The 13,082-nt window shown below is 45.7% G+C and overlaps 1 protein-coding gene across 5 annotated transcripts in view; it reads left to right on the forward strand.

Moving 5' to 3' along the window:
- The window catches only part of LOC138452997 (oxysterols receptor LXR-beta-like), a 427,073-nt gene that overhangs the window by 289,417 nt on the left and 124,574 nt on the right, over nucleotides 1-13,082 (forward strand). The gene's annotated exons all lie outside the window — the stretch shown is intronic.

Below are 13,082 nucleotides of genomic sequence, written 5' to 3' on the forward strand. Positions count from 1 at the left end.
AAGGTTACCACATGCATTACAGTGAATTTGCCGTACTTATGTAAAATGATTTTGGCTTGTGAAATTAGGGTCATGACTTTAATTCTTACAGAGTCATCATAAGTTTGGTTTAACATAGAGCCAGAAAAAGGTAATCCTAAGTATTTATAACTTGGTACCGTTTGTAAGGGAACTTCGCGTAGGAACCATTGACTTCTCACCATTTTTGTATACTTTCTTTTATGACAAATCACTATCTGAGTTTTATCCACATTGATAGTTAGATTGTTGGTGTGAGTATAAATATCCAATTTGTTCAAGAGGTTCTGTAGACCGCTTGGAGTCTGCGAAATGAGAACAAGATCATCAGCATACAAGAGCCATGTAATTTTTTGAGCACCTAATTTAGGAGAATCTGACAGTACCCTTTCAAAGGAGGTCCCAATATCTAAAATGAAGAGGTTAAAAAGAGAGGACGCCAAGATACACCCCTGTTTTAATCCTCTCATTGTATTAATATTCGCGGACAACAACCCATCAAGCGACAGTCTGACTTGCATTGTCGTGTTCGAGTGCAATTTTTTGATTATAGTTAACAATGACGAAGGACAGCCATAGCTCTGTAATTTCTGGAATAGCAAAGATCTATCGACTGAGTCAAAAGCTACCCGAAAATCGACAAATGCCATATACAGAGGTTGATTGAGTTCTGCATATTTGGATTTTAGCATATTTAGTGTGATTAAGTTTACTGAGGTGCCTAGCCCTGCGACAAAACCAGTCTGGAATGGATCTCTTTTGAGCTCATTTAGTGTCCAATTATTTAGTTCTCGCAAAATAATACGGCTGTACAGTTTACCAGGAGCGTCTAATAAGGCGATGGGTCTATAGTTCTGTGGAAGACACCGATCACCTTTTTTGTGAATAGGTATAATCAGAGAGTGAGTCCATGAAGCCGGAAGCTCTTGGGATTCATTAATGTTCTCATATATATGATATAAGATTGTAGACCATATTACTGGATGTTCTTTGAAAATTTTGTTTGAGAGTCCGTCTGGACCAGGCGCCCTGGACTGACTTATTTTATTGATAAAATATAAGATGTCGGATTTATCAATATTAATATGAAATCGTTCGTGAGGGGTGAAACTTATAGGTAAATTGCAATTAGACGGGATAGCATAGATTTTAGAAAAATAACTAATCCAGCTTGCTTCTGGAACGCTCTGTGTTTGTGACTTTATTTGCACCGGGGAAACAGCGTTGGTCAAGACTTTCCAGATTTGGGCTGTATTATTATCACGAATATTTCGTAACATTAATTCACCGTCTTGTTGAAACAATTTACTACGATGGCTTCTCCGCCAGTTCCTATAAGATGTTTTAATTTGCATTAATGCTGTGCGCCTGATGCTCAATGGGAGTTTCATGGCTTCTCTTTTTTTGTGACGAAATTCAGTTTTCTTACTTTTGGTCTCCAGGTCAAACACATGTGATTTCCTAAAGATGTAATTTTTCTGTACTCTATTATCTGAGAAATGATGTATTAGATCATAATAGGCAACTGGGGGGATAGCTGTGTTATTCCGAGCATGACAGAAGGCAGCTTGTAGGGAGATATTGAAGTTATCTAATTTGTTTTCGGTCCAAATAATACGATTCAGTTGATTAGAGACTGTTAGTTGACCTAAATTCCCCATCGTGCTACGGTTGGTTTTCAACACTTTTGAAGCCCACTGTAAGGTGAGCAATCGATGATCACTATTTAAGTTTGACACAATATTGAAAAAGTGAATTTGAGAAAAAAGTCTGTCATCAACATAAATGTAATCGATAGTGGCTTTGGCGCTGCCCTGTTGCCACGTGTGACTCAGCTCACTTTTGTCAAATTTGCTCTCATTCAACATGCAGAATCCTCTCGTAAGCATAAGTTGTTCCCACAGTTTGCAGTTTGAATCCTCCGATAAGTTCAACGAGGGGAGGCAATGGAGATTTAAGTCGCCAGCAACAACTGTATGCTGTATTTCTGGAACAAGCATGATAAAATCCAACATGGAGGCAATATCATCCAAGAAGCTCCCATTTTCAATGCTTTTGTGGTTCCAGTAGAGATTAACTATAGCGTACAAGATTGAATCAATAGCTATAATAGTCAATTGCATAAATGAGTTAGGAGAATGGGAGTATAAAATGCTGATGTTAGAGCTTAATTTAATTGCTGTAATAAGGCCAGCCATCGGGCGGCCTCTCTTTCCTTGAATGGCTGGCAAAAAGTGAGTTTCATGGTTGTTCCATACGGGAGCAGTTGTGAGCCATGTCTCTTGTAAAAGAATCACATCGTGATTATTTAAGATGTTTTGTGAATTATTAACCAAATGATTGAAACCACGAGTGTTCCATGAGACCAATGAGATATATCTTTCCTTCTTCGCCTTGTACGCAAGTTAACTCCTGGAATCGCAATTACAGCAGCATTTGGAGGGAGCCTCTGTAATGACATCGCTCTCCATGTGCACAATACCCTTATTAAGTTCCCTTATGGCAGAGTCAGTCCACGTTTGAGCACTAAGAGAACCATTAGATGAATTTGTTGGGCCCAGAAGTAATATGAAACCTAGTGATAAAAGTTGGTTTTTTGCTTCCCAGATGAGATTTCTGATGACTCTTGACGTTAGCCATAGGCATGCCGTACTTACTGAGTTATCATTGAAAAATTCAACCTGTGCTATGTCCGCAGAGCCAATATCTTGTAGTAGCGGAATATCGGAGAACACCTGTAATATACTTTGTCGGTTAAGCACATATTGCGGATAAGGGGCTGGCCGGCATCCCAATATTAATGCAATATTATTATCTTTTTTGGGTTTCAAAATCGATTTACCTGGTGGTTTATTAGGAATATTTTGAGCAGCTATGGGATTTTGTTTTACTGCAGAAGAGCGCAAAGTTTTTAGCATGGTGACAATTTCTTCATCGTGGGTTGCCAAAAGAGGAGGCGACTCTATTAGTTCTGTGTTTTTATCGCCTTTAAATGAGACTGAAAGTTTCGCTGATGAATATGGAGTTTGCATATTATCAATTTTCTGTGATTCAAGAGAGGGGGCTTTGAGTATTGATGGTGCAATAATTCTGCTCATGTAGGCATCAACTTCTTTTCTGATATCAACACGACACCTAGCAATCATTTCTTGTTCGTGTTCGTCTTCATTCACTGAAGAGGGTTGAGGAGCGCGTGCTGCTTTTATTTTAGATTTCTTGATGCATGGTAAGTTGACTTTTGTTGCAGAGGCTAAATTCGCACTGGATTCTGTCAAGGCCAAAGGGTGATGTGATTCCAGGGCCTCTTGTTCTTGTTCGTGGCTATTGACTGCTTTAATCAAATTATCTAAGGGCTCATAGGGCGTGACAGATGCTTGACCTTTAGTCACAGAGCCTAATTTATTTTTACGAAGTTGACTTAGTTGTGTATACTTTCTCGTGATAGCACAGGCCGTTTGTTGACTGTGTTTGTTTGGAATGGTCAGCATGTTAAAAAACTGTTTTGATCTTGTTGGCGCCTGTACTTCATTTTTTTTAACATTTTTAGTTTTTTTAACAATCTCAAGATTTTTCTTGTTTTTTTGCTGTGTTATTTTCCCGGATGAGTTGGGTTTCGCAGCAGATTGAGTCATCTTTTTGCAAAATATTGTATAAGGCTCTGGCGTTGGCGAGCTGATAGAGTCATGCTCTATCTGATTTTCGTTCACCGCAACGGCCTCTCTGATCACCTGTCCTATATACGGCAAGGAACCGAGTATGCCGGAGTTGTCTATGGTAATTGGAGACAATTGATTCTCTAGTTGGGCAATAGCATTTATTGCAACTGAAGTGCTTTCCGGTTCATTTGCAGACAAAGTGATTGGAGCCATACCTGATGTCATAGTGGCAACAGTAGCCATATTGGATGGCATTAAAGGCAGCTCAGTTGGATTGTTTGACAGAACATAAGGCTCTTTATTTGTCGAGTGCAAAGGCGCTCGCCATGTTTCTTGTTTAGCCTGCCAGGCTAGAACAGCTAGTAACTGGGCACTTTGTACATCCAATTTCGTATTCAGTGTATTGAACAAGGTGGTGATGGTTTGTAATGTTAAATTCATCGCTCCTAGGGTTAGTTCAATTACATTTGAAGCATTTGGGGGGGTTAGAGCCTTTTGCGTAGGTGATCGCTGCCGAGGGGTAGGAAAGAGAAAGGATGAGGTAAGATTTTAATTCGTATAGCCACCATTTGAACACAACTTGGGAGAGAAGGAAAGATTTACAAGTGAATCTTGCTTTGTGAAATCCGAGCCAGGAGAGGGTAAATCAATCACTGCTACATCCCCCAGCGTTTTGGCTAAGGCAGGACTAGACTTTGCGTCGGAAAGTAGCACCAGGGATTCTCCTCTTAATACTGTGCTGTCCGATAGAGAGACATGCAAGGTGGTACCACAACCCGCCTGATTGTGGTTTGCTATTTTTGGTTCCTTGGAGTCTTTTAAAGAAGCACTTTGCATAACGCGATCAGGATAGAAAAATCGTATATCTTTGGTACTCGCATTTGATTTCAAGGCGTTAGCAACAGAAGTCGCAGCGCGCTTTTTTACGTTGGTATTCTTTAACACGTCTATTTTAACTGAACAGGGAGTTGAAGCACAAGGCACTGCCCCCGTGGATTTACCCGTTACATTTAGGAACGGCCCTTGAATGGGAGGCATGCCCGTGCGTAGTGTATATAGATTACGTTTCATGATGTTTTATTTTAGGGACAGTTGCTTGCCCGTACCCACCGAGGTTGTTAAAAGAAAGATTCCACCAATTGGGAACACGCAGATTCTCTCACGAAAGGTAGACAGCAATTAGTGTTGCTGGCACTAAGCTCCCGGGCCTCGCTTTGCTCGCGACGCCGCGGCGAAGCGGCAAAGCGGGACTTTCTCGGGACTTCGCCGGTGCGTGCGCGCGGTGCGCGCGCGTTTCTTCTTAAATAGGCACGCCCACACAAGGGATTACAAAGCCTGAATATAAAGGACACAGTATAAATATATAGATTTCTGAGGCTTGTGGAATCTGCTTAGATCACATGCTGTGCATAGGCCGACATCTAGTGGAAGCTGCGGAGTATTACAGTTTGTTTTTCGAAGTCGAAAAATGGGCGTCGACACAGGGCGTGCCAGTAATACTATCCCTAGTGTGACGTCCCCTGTACCCATGATCCCTCACGCGTCTAGGATCCCCAGATTGTTTTTTTCCGCCATTCTGGTCGGAAGCACTTCATCGGAGTTCCCTGGCTTTGCCATAGTTTCACTCTAAACTAATTCTAATTTGCCCCGTTTGGCCAACCTTTCGTCGATCAACATCTCGACGCCGAACCGGGGAGGAGATCAACGTCGAATACCCGACGGATTGGGCCTTGAGGCTTCCGCCTCGGCTCGGGCCTGGGCCGCTGGCCTCGGCCCTACAAGTAGGGAGAGTGGGGGTGGTACACTTCCACACTCGACACCTTATTACCTACACACACTTGCCCGCTGCCCACAGGCGCGTATGGAGGGTACGCCCTTTCAGTTTTGCCCCAAGTGTAATAAGAAATACCCTTGGGTAGATAAGCACGCTACGTGCAACCTTTGCCTACCCAGAGACCACCCCGAGACGGGTTGCAGGGCCTGTAGCAGGTTTAAGGCAAAAACTCTTAAGGACCGCTCCACCAAGCGTTGGGCCCACCACGCCAAGCTAGCAGCTATGGAGGCGGAGGGTACCTTCAGCGACGGCAGCGACGCCGAACTTTCGGACGGCGAGGGCACCAAGGCGTCGAAGGACAGCCGAACGCACGTCCCCGGCCTCGGAAGGTCGTCCGTCCCGGCGACTATGGGGAAGTCCCCCGGCGACAAAAGCGTTACACATACACACGCTAAACACAAAAAATCCACCCGAGATTCGACGTCGTCGAAACCTCGGAAAGAGGCACAGAAGGAGCGGTCCGAAAGGACGTCCTCTGGGCGGTCCCGGTCGAGGTCGCCGCACGACGTCAGGCAAGCCTCCACACTTGCACAGAGTGCCTCGACCATTAATATCCCGGAAGATCAATCGTCCGAAGACGAACACGACTTCCACCCCCAGCCTGCACCCCAGGAAAAGGGTACATCACTTGGGAGTAAAGAGGGGCCAGTTTCGAAGGCTAGTTCGAAAGACAGGGATTCCACCTCCGATCCTCGACGCCAGGCGTCGAAAGATAAGGGAAAGGGGAAACACACTTCCACCCACGGGGAAGGGGGTAAACAGCAAAGGAAACAACCCTTGCAGTCCTCCACTACAAAAGAACTGACCAAGTCTTCTCAGGGCCAATCCATAGAAAGTCCCAGCAAGGTCACCCCAAGCTCAAAACTCTGGTCATGCGAGGACATTGACAGAGTAATGTCAAGGATGTCTTCCTTGGCGAAATTTTTCGAAAGACACCCTGAACAACTCCTAGCTTTAAACCCTCAGGAAGATTCTCCCTCAGGGTCTAGGGACCCTATCCCCTCAAATAAAAGACCCCGGGTCGAGACACCATTTAGGCCTTTAGACCCCATTGAGGTCCAACCCTATTCTTACCTCTTCCCTACAGACCAAGGAAACTCTTCCCTTATAGAAGGTCAGGAAATTGACACGCCAGAAGATCCTGCAGGATCAGATTATTACGGCGAAGACGAAGACGAGGATGAGCCAGAAAATAGCCCAGATATTTTCAGAATGGACTCACCAGTCGAAAGGGAAGCCCCAGTGTCTGACTCCCCAATAGATAATCAGCCCCTCCTGAATGAACTGCTCTTTCGGGCAGCTAACCACTTCCACATAGACACACAAGGTGTCCAGGAAGAAAGGGACTTTGCGGAAGAACTAATAGGGGAAAGGAAGCCAGTAGCCCAGACCATTCCCATCCTAAAATCTGTTCAACGCAGAATAGCACCATCCCTTGTCAACCCAAACCTGACAAGACCTGTAAATCCGAGAGTGGAGAAGCTGTTTAAAGCAGCCCAGTCGGACCCCCTATATATTAGAGGTCAACTTAAGCCAGACTCTCTAGTAGTAACCAACACCCGCAAAAGAGCTGGTACACCATTATCTTCCTCTGAGGCTCCCCCCGACAAAGGAAGTAAAAAACTTTATGGTTTTGGCAGGAAAGTAGCTTCCACGGCAGCCTACCAAGCCAGAATTGCGAATTCCACCACACTGTTGGCTAGCTACAACTGTCACCAGTGGGAAGAAGTGGCAGCACTAATAGACTCTGCTCCCGAACCCCTTAAAAGCCAGCTAGCTCGCATTTGTGCGGAAGGAAGGAACGTGTCAGGCTGCACGGTAAAAGCAACTCTGGACGCCGCTGACAATGCGGGTAGACTTATAGCAGAGGGGACTGTCATCAAAAGGCATGCTTGGTTGAGGCAGTCGGGATTCAAAGCAGAAACACAAGCTGCGCTCTTAGACAAACCAGTGGAAAGTGATCTCCTGTTTGGGAAGGCAGTCGAGGACGCTCTAAAAAACGCTAAGGAAGAATTCGACACCCTCAAATCCCTTGGCCAGTTAACTACCAAACCACCTAACCAAAGAGGGAATGGCAATTTTCGTCGCCCCCGCGGCCAAAATTCCAATAGAGGAAATAGCTACTCCCACACCCAGGGTACACAGTGGAACACCAGCTCACAACAGTCTACCCAGGCGTATGGTAGGGGTAGTAAAAGAGGACGGGGTAGAGGCAGAGGCAGCCCCAGTAAAGGAGGAGGCACGCCTCCACCAAAGCAGTGACGCTCAGTTCAGGGTCCCTTCCCATGCAACCCCAGTAGGGGGACGAATATCAAGTTTCACCCAGGCATGGGAAGGGATAACATCCGACAGATGGGTGCTGTCAACAGTATCCAATGGGTACTGCATAGAACTACTGCAACGTCCCCTAAACCATCCTCCAAGACAAAAAGTCCACTCTTTACAACATCAGAAGATCCTCCTCGAGGAGATCGCCATTCTGCTAGAAAAGGACGCGATAGAACTCGTCCCGGGACACCAGGTAAACAAGGGTATCTATTCAACTTACTTCCTTGTGCCAAAGAAAGATTTAACAATGCGTCCAGTTTTAGACTTACGGCCTGCCAACAAGTATGTCAAGCCCCAAAAATTCCGTATGACCACACTACAAGAGGTAATCCCACTCCTAAAAAAGGGGGATTACATGGCAACCTTGGATATGAAAGATGCCTATTTTCATATTTCCATGCTCCCGGCGCACAGAAAATACTTGCGCTTCAAGGTGGACAGTCGCCACTACCAATTCAAGGTACTGCCCTTCGGGATAGCTTCTGCACCAAGGGTTTTCACCAAGGTACTGGCGGTGGCAGCTGCACACCTACGCAGGGAGGCAATCCCAGTGTACCCTTATCTGGACGACTGGCTCATAACGGGGGAAACCCCAGGAATCTGCAGGTCAAACATTCAGAGGACCATCGACCTCCTCCACGAATTAGGCTTCTCCATCAACGAGAAAAAGTCAAGTCTGGTGCCAAGCACCTCAAAACAGTTTCTAGGAGCTATCCTAGATACTCAGAAAGGATTGACCTTCCCTTCGGAAGAAAGAATTCGGAACATACTTCTGCAAATTCCGCATTATCAGTCAGGTCAACAGATAACAGTACGCAAAGCTATGCGGTTACTCGGCATGATGGCGTCATGCATTTACCTGGTCCCCCACGCGCGTCTGCGCATGCGTCCCATGCAGGAATGGTTGGCGAAACAGTGGTCTCAGGCAAGTGGTCAGTGGGACGATCTAGTGGTCGTTTCGCCAACACTCGTACAGAACCTACACTGGTGGACAAGAGAGAATCTCGCAAAGGGGAAACCCTTTTACGATCCCGAAGTACAGGCAGTGGTGACTACAGATGCATGCCTGACGGGGTGGGGAGCTCACCATCTCCACCACACAGCTCAGGGTCTCTGGTCTCACTCAGTAGCCAAGAACCACATCAATCTGCTAGAGCTTCTGGCAGTATTCCGAGCGCTGCAGGCGTTCGAGCCCCATCTACTAAACTTGTCGGTGCAGATCAGGACGGACAGCACGACAGCCATGTTCTATCTGAACAAGCAAGGAGGGACTCGTTCGCCAAATCTGTCCAAGCTTGCCCAGAAAATATGGATATGGGCACTCAGACGGAACATCTTCCTGTCATCGCAACATGTTCCAGGGGAGCTCAATTCCCTAGCGGATGCTCTAAGCAGAGACTCCCTCCCAGAAGAACACAAGTGGGTCCTTCACAAAGACGTAGTAGAAGATCTCTTCTCTCAGTGGGGTTTCCCCACTATAGACCTATTCGCCACAAGCGAAAACAAACAATGCCCAGGATTTGCATCCAGGTTCCCACAACCGGACTCCCAGGGGAATGCCCTGTGGATAAACTGGTCAGGGATGTTTGCGTACGCTTTCCCACCAACTCCCCTCATCAGGAAGGTGGTGTACAAGATGAACAAGGAATCGATGACGCTCATCCTAGTTGCTCCCATGTGGGCGAGACAACCATGGTTTCCACACCTACGCAGGATGGCGGTATGCGAGCCCATCAGACTCCCAGCCTGGTACAACCTTCTGTCCCAGCAACAAGGTCAAACAGTGCATCAGGAACCCAACTCTATGAACCTAGCAGCATGGCTCCTGAAGTCATAGAGTTTGGACATCTCAAATTACCACAGAGGTGTATGGACATTCTAAAAGAGTCTAGGAAACCAAATACAAGGCACTGTTACTTTGACAAGTGGAAAAGATTCGTTATCTGGTGCCAGAGTAAACAAATCAACCCGGTTGATTGCACTCCTTCCAACGTTGTAACATACATGCTCCACCTGCTGGATGCAGGGTTGGTTTTTAACTCTCTGAAAGTACACCTGGCAGCCCTCTCAGCCTACACCACATCCCATAACAAGGTTTCGTGGTGGAAAGTACCAGTGGTTAAAGCCTTCATGGAAGGAGTAAAGAGACTTCACCCTCCTATCTCGAACCCACCGCCAGGATGGGATCTCAATGTGGTGCTATCTAAGCTCATGGGGCCCCCCTTCGAACCCATGCATAAAAGTAGTCTCAAACACCTGACTTATAAAACGGCCTTCTTAGTAGCCATTACCTCCATAAGAAGGGTCAGTGAAATTCAGGCTCTGTCAGTGCAAGATCCTTTCTTTACTATCCACAAGGACAAACTGGTTTTACGCACACACCCTAGATTCTCACCAAAATTCATATCCAAGTTCCATGTAAACCAGTCCATCGAGCTTCCGGCTTTCTTCCAAAACCCACAGAGCTCAGCTGAGGTGAAACTACACACCCTAGATGTGCGTAGGGCGGTCTTATACTATGTAAATAAAACCAGACCGCTAAGGAAAACAGATCAACTGTTTGTCTCCGTAGCTACAGGCAGAGAGGGGGATCGCGTCTCTAAGGGCGCTATCTCAAAGTGGATTATCAACTGTATACAGCTGTGTTACTCTCTTTCTGAAAAAACTCTGCCTTTTACGCCAAGGGCCCACTCTACCAGAGGCATTGGGGCCACTCTGGCTTTCATTGCAAATGTTCCCCTTGACACCATTTGCAAAGCAGCTACTTGGAGCTCTATTCACACTTTTACTCAGCATTACTGCATTGACACTCATTCCAAGGCAGATACACAAGTGGGACAAGCGGTTCTAAGACACCTGTTTGCTCATGACCCTTCTCACATCCCACCTCCTTCTTCTGGTACTGCTCGCTAATCTATGCACAGCATGTGATCTAAGCAGATTCCACAAGCCTCAGAAGGGATACATTACTCACCGTAATCGTATTTCTGATGCTTGTATCTGCTTAGATTCACATGCGACCCACCCTTCCTCCCCTCCGAGAGAAGGCGCATGGTTGCTTGTAGTCTTACCTTTCTGTCTATCTGCTTGGACTATCTGTACTCACGCTACTCCTCATGCTACCTCATGTCAGGAAAAACACAATCTGGGGATCCTAGACGCGTGAGGGATCATGGGTACAGGGGACGTCACACTAGGGATAGTATTACTGGCACGCCCTGTGTCGACGCCCATTTTTCGACTTCGAAAAACAAACTGTAATACTCCGCAGCTTCCACTAGATGTCGGCCTATGCACAGCATGTGAATCTAAGCAGATACAAGCATCAGAAATACGATTACGGTGAGTAATGTATCCCATATAGTAGGTTAACAACTTAATAACAATACTCTGCTGATCCTGAGGGCTTCACCTTGTGGGAGCTGTAGTTGTATTCAGTTCTTCACGAGCGAGCAGGGAAAATAGCAGAGAGCAGCGGCAAAGCGGGACTTTCTCGGGACTTCGCCGGTGCGCGCCTTATCCGCAATATGTGCTTAACCGACAAAGTATATTACAGGTGTTCTCCGATATTCCGCTACTACAAGATATTGGCTCTGCTGACATAGCACAGGTTGAATTTTTCAATGATAACTCAGTAAGTACGGCATGCCTATGGCTAACGTCAAGAGCTTTCTATGCTGCTCTACTTTGATGTACCCAATGCATTCGATACTGTGATACATCCGAGACCGCTGTGGTGACTAAAAGGTATGTGGGCAGTCCTCTAAAGAAGCCCTTTCCTGGTCTGGCACTTTTTATTTGGTGAGGAGTCGATTAGGCCGTCACAGAAACATGTTACCTTGTGTGTTGTGGCATGATTTCCCTCACCTCCATATTAAATGTTTGGATTTATTCCGCTGTGTTGCCAGATTATCAGGGTGGTTGGGTTTGGTCTGTCACTCTGTTTCCAGCATTACCCTGATATATCTGCAAGTGTTGTGGGCGTCAGACTCTGCTTGCACATTGCGGATGCAAAACAGTTTGTTCGAATTCACGGTCTCTCACCTTTGATCACCTGTTCACCTTCTTCTCCAAACTTACCTTTGCTTTTTGGAAAGCCTTCCTTGAAGGGTTACTCCCATTCATGCTTTTCTTCAAAAACATTGAAGCAATCACCTTAGAGGAAAGCATCTTACTCGTAAAACTGTGTTTGCTGGTCCCCAAACACAGCCCCCTCCGGTTTGCTCATATGGTTTGATACTTTTCCCAATTTGTTTTAAAAATAACATTATGGATGCTAGAGTTTAGTTACAATGTAGCAAAAATAGGCTTGGTTTCCAGGAAAGGCGTTCTTCCCCTACGAAGAGTAGTGGAAGTAGGGTCTTTGTTCGCTATATTGTAACTTTAATCCTACAGATCTATTTGTTTTCAAAGCAAAGCAGGGAATGTGATAAATGAACTGCAAAATATCTTCCTACAGAAGACTATTGAAGAACCTTTTCCGGGATTCAGTTAAATACTTTGCAAGTCTGCTGCGTTTGTTTGCAGTGTATAGTGTATTGCTTCAATGTTTGCAAAAAACTAAAAATCACGGGAGTGCATCTTTAAGCACAACCTTAAGAATCTTGAAGGTGGCTGAAAAAGTGCGTGTCTTCAGTGTTCAGCAGAGTGAAAACTGTTAAGGCCAACTTCGGCACCGTGAGGGCCTTTTGTTACAATGTTCTCAGTGCTGCACTATCTGTGAATAAACAGTCGTCTCTGCGTAGCTTCTGATGCCGTCGTCTGACAGGCATGTGTTTCTTAGAAAACTGGACCGTGCCAAACACGCAGCAACCTTTATTGGCTACCTGTGAAAGCGTTTGTCCATTTCGAGTTGGCATGGTTGACTTCAAAATGTTTCCTCAGGCGACACCCATATTCATGCACAGGAAAATGCAAACCTATTTCTCGGCGATTAATCTCCAGTCAGTTGACCGTGGCTTACTGACAACTCTTCTCAAATAAGCCTTCCAATAAAGTTTTAATACAATTTTACTTGTTGAAGTCTTAAATGGCGAGTCCCTCTTTTTTCTAATAGAAGCAAAAAGAGGTACTTAATGCAGATGACCGAGAATAAACTATCCCGACATGTGTGGGCAGAACTGGGTTGAGGCAGAAGCCAGCAGTACAGCAGGATGCTTGTATTTCTAATGAGTCACTCAAGTGAAAGCTTCTCACCGCTAAAAGACAGCTATACGCTACCTTGACCAGCCCCCAAATAATCCGAA

The sequence above is a fragment of the Ambystoma mexicanum genome, chromosome 1p (assembly GCF_040938575.1).
Source record: "Ambystoma mexicanum isolate Mex_15411 chromosome 1p, UKY_AmexF1_1, whole genome shotgun sequence".
In the NCBI taxonomy this organism is placed as follows: Eukaryota; Metazoa; Chordata; class Amphibia; order Caudata; family Ambystomatidae; genus Ambystoma; species Ambystoma mexicanum.